We start from the raw sequence: 4,756 nt of genomic DNA on the forward strand, positions 1-4,756 counted from the left end.
ATGAAAGCTGTCTTCTCCTGGTCCTTAACTGCCATCTTGATCTGATGATAACCGGAGTAAGCATCCAAAAAGCTCAAACACGCACAACCCGCCGTAGCATCAATGATTTGATCAATACGGGGGAGAGCGAAAGGATCAGCCGGACAAGCCTTATTTAAGTCCGTGTAATCCACACACATCCGCCAGGTGCCGTTTTTCTTGAGCACGAGCATCGGGTTAGCCAACCACTCCGGGTGAAACACTTCGACAATGAACCCAGCCGCCAAGAGCCGGGCGACCTCTTCTCCTATAGCTTTTCATCGTTCCTCATTGAATCGCCGCAAAAACTGCCTGGGTTGGGCTCGCACGCTGAGCCGTCTCGACGAGGTCGGTGCAGCTGTCCGGCTCAGGGCCCGGCTCACCAATCCGGCCGATGAAGACGTGAATCCCACCAAAGGGGACCCGGTACCCATACTCAATTGAGCCGGCGTCGGGGCCCCAGCCTTCGTCGTCGATGTAGATCTTGCCGCGACGACTCTTGGTCATCCGGCCAACTGCGTATCCCTTGATCCCTTCGAAGCTGCCCTTCAAGAACTCAAATCCACCGTGCGCTGGCCCCACGGTGGGCGCCAACTGTCGTGGAATTGTGACGGCAGATGTCCTTCTGCGAGGACTTAGTCGTGGAGCCATCGCAACTAGGAAGCTTAAAGGGGTTAATCAGGACAAGGACACGCGAGGTTTATACTAGTTCAGCCCCTTACGGTGAAGGAAGGCCTATGTCTAGTTGGGTTGGAATTGCTTGAGGTTTCGATGACCAGGGAGCGAGATACGCTATGCCTGGCTCTCGATCAGTTGTTTCCCGCCCTAAGCCGCTGGCGGGTCGTCCCCTTATATACACGGGTTGACGCCCTGCGGCCTAAAGAGTCCCGGCCGGCTCATAAACAGTGTCCGGCTCGGCGACTAGTTACTTCTACCTTACAGTACAAGTTATAGCATCATGGCGGTTTATCTTTACGGGCCTCAGAGTCACCTGTGGGCCTTTAAGCCTTTTAGTGAACTGCCATCTTCATGCCTTGGTCTTGGGCTTCTGATGAACCTCTATTTGCGTAACCCGGCCTCTCCTGGATGGCTTAAACAAATAGTCATATCCCCAACATTCTCCCTCGTCTGCATTAAAGCCATATCGAGAACTGCACTGCCCGCTGTCAAATCAAATAGTACTGCGCCGCCCGCTGCACGCCCGGCTGAACACGCCTCCTCGCTTCCATCTATGCTTAATTACTGAATTTTATTTGCAAAAATTAGATACTGCTAGTGATTTTTAGCTTCATATTTTGACAAACCGCAGTGTTACAAGGTTGACAAATGGCAATGTTACTATATCAACAAATGTCAATCTTTCCAGTTTGACAAATGGCAACATACCCAATATGACAGATGCAAATCTTACCAAATTGTTTGTAAGTGGTTGAACACGGGTCATCCAAAAGAACCGTTTGCGTTCAAGAGATGCACAAATCCCGCTCTCACTTTGCATACAGGTGTTCTATCTAAAACGTTTGCGATCAAGAGCCATTAAAACCTATAGCCATTAAAACCAAGACACGTGGTGTCATGTGAATGGTTAACAGAACGCACACGGTTTGAATTATACAAACGTTTGAGATATTAAAGTGTCAGCTATTTTTTTCAAAATGCCTTTGTTGGCTGTTATTCGAGTGCGCCTTCTCTCAAAATGGACACGAAAAATAGCATGGCATGCCAGGTGCCACTCCATGATATCATGCCAAATTTCATGAATTTCCGACGAGTTTTGGATTTACTAGAATTTAAAAACCAGGTATCTCAATGTTTGCGGCCGAGTGACGGTGGCAGGGTGTTTGGCATTCATTCCCATTTCTTGCATGGGACCTAAGCATGCAACCAAGGACACATATTTGAATTTTTAACCAATTTATATGCATTAGAGCATGTGCATGCAGTTCAAATTTGAATTATGCACATGAATGCATTGAAAACTCAGTTAATGCATAAAAATGTCCAAACGAACCCCGAAAAATCCCAAAAATTGACTCAACACTCCTGTTGTTCTATGTTGACACTAGGAAAAAAATTGAAATCGAGAAGAGGCAATGGATATCATTTCGTCCCCGAAGGTAGGACGTTCCCTACTGAAACTATCAGGCTTGTTGTGAGAAGCTCTAGTTTGTGAGAAGCGTATCCCCAAACTTGCCCCAAATGGGACAAAAATTTTACCACAACATGTTGATGCCGCTCCATGACAATATGCCAAGTTTCATGAATTTCAGACGAGTTTTGGATTTATTAGAATTTAAAAACCAGGTATCTCAATGTTTGCGGCCGAGTGACGGTGGCGGGGTGTTTTACATTCATTCCCATTTCTTGCATGGGACCTAAGCATGCAACCAAGGACACATATTTGAATTTTCAACCAATTTATATGCATTAGAGCATGTGCCTGTAGTTCAAATTTTAATTATGCACATGAATGCAAAGAAAACTCAGTTAATGCATAAAAATGTCCAAACAAACCCCGAAAAATCCCCAAAATTGACACAACACTCCTGTTGTTCGATGTTGACACTAGGAAAAATAATGAAATTGAGAAGAGGCAATGGATATCGTTTCGTCCAGAAAGGTGAAACGTTCCCTACCGAAACCATCCGGCTTGTTGTGAGAAGCTCTGGTTTGTGAGAAGCATATCCCCAAACCTGCCCCGAATGGGACAAAAATTTTACCACGGCATATTGATGCCGCTCCATGACAACATGCCAAGTTTCATGAATTTCAGACGAGCTTTGGATTTACTAGAATTTAAAAACCAGGTATCTCAATGTTTGCGGCCGAGTGATTGTAACTCCCCGAGACCGATGTGCCAGGTGTCGTCCAGTTATTCGCTGTTGTTGCCTTGTCATTGCTTGCGTGTCATGCATTGCATATCATGTCATCATGCACATTTCATTTGCATACATGTTCGTCTCATGCATCCGAGCATTTTCCCCGTTGTCCATTTTGCATTCCGGCGCTTCGTTCTCCTCCGGTGGTCATTTCTAGCTTTCTTTCGTGTGTGGGGATTAAACATTTACGGATTGGACCGAGACTTGCCAAGCGGCCTGGGTTTACTACCGGTAGACCGCCTGTCAAGTTTCGTATCATTTGGACTTCGTTTGATACTCCAACGGTTAACCGAGGGACCAAAAAGGCCTCGTGTGTGTTGCAGCCCAACACCCTTCCAATTTGACCCCAAAACCCACCTAAGCCTGCTCATCATCTAGAGCGTTCGATCACGATCGCATGGCCGAAAAGCGCACCTCATTTGGACTCTCCTAGCTCCCTCTACCTATATATATGTGTCCCTCCCAGAATTTTCGCGCGGATGAACCCTAACCTCCTCCTCCGCGCGCCGCCGGACAATTTCCCACCGCGCCCGGACATGTCCGCTCGCCCTCCACCTCACCCCGCCCAATGGGCAGCCGCCACATCAACCGCGCCACCGCTCCGGGCCAACCGCGGCGCACCACCTCAGCCCAGCCGCTCCCTCTCTCTCCTCAGCCCCGCCGCCGGCCCGCGCGGCCCGGATCGGGCCCGCGGGGCCCATCTCCTCGCGCCGCCGCCCGATCGGATCCACCACCGCCTGTCAGTCGCCGCCGCCGCCCGGTGCTGTCGCCTCCCCGCGCCTGCTTGCCCGAGCCGCCGCCCGCGCCATGCGCCGCCTTCGCCGCGGGCCACCATCGCCGGCGCCGCCTTGCGCCGTCCCGATAGCCGCCGGAGCCGAGCTCGCTCGCCGCCCTGCTCCGGCCCCGGTCGCCGCCATGCCCCGCCGCTGCTTCGCCGCTCGGCCAAGCTCGCCGTCCGCCATGGTCGAGCTCCGCCTTGCTCCGCCCCTCGCCGGAATCGCCGCGCCGCTCGCCGGAGTCTGTCCCGGCTAGATCCGCCCCGCCTGGACGAGATCCATCGGGAGTCCAACCAAACACGCCACCCTCAGATCTGCACCACTCCGTCCCGGATCCCTCCGTCCCGCGTTGACTTTCGTGGAGGTATATTTTCACTAAGTCCCGGAAATTGCAGATCCATGTTGCCCTGTTCGAGGCCTCGTAACTTTGCATCCGTAGCTCCGATTCATGCATATAGCATATCAAAATGTTCATCTCAGAGAGTACATCATTTCATTCCATTACATCATTTTCATTTGAGCTCATCTTGATGCCCGAAATGCTGTTAGAAGAGGGCTACTTGAGTTAATTGTCAGATCTGCTGCTCCATTTAGGTTTTTGTTATTTTTGCCATGATTAATGTGTGCATGATATGCCCTGATGCTCTACATATGTTTTGTTAAGGGTTTTGTCATCTTTTCAGAGGTAAAACCCATGTTTTTTTGTGATGTGTGTGGTGTCTAGTGCAAGCTTGCAAAGTGGTGCACGTGCTAATTCTGTTTTCAGGGACTTAGTAATTTCACTAAGTCCTGGGATTGTTTATCTCATGATGCCATATGTTCGTGTTGTTTCCTAGTGATCCGTGCCTCTTTTGAGGATGATCAATAAAGGAGTTTTGTTAATATTGTAGTGCTCTATACATCCATGTATTTGTTTGCAATTATGAAGCACCCTAGCTTGAGTCAATCGAGCTCTTCTTTTGCTACTTTGTAAATCTGGGAAGATTGTCAACTTGTTTGTAATTTTGCCGGTGATGTTGTAGTTGATCCGTGCATGCCATGCCATTGTTCTTGCCATTTATAGCTTTCATTTTGTGCCTTCTT

Source organism: Triticum urartu, chromosome 5A (assembly GCF_056163025.1).
Source record: "Triticum urartu cultivar PI428250 chromosome 5A, HENAU_Tu73, whole genome shotgun sequence".
NCBI classification, from domain to species: domain Eukaryota; kingdom Viridiplantae; phylum Streptophyta; class Magnoliopsida; order Poales; family Poaceae; genus Triticum; species Triticum urartu.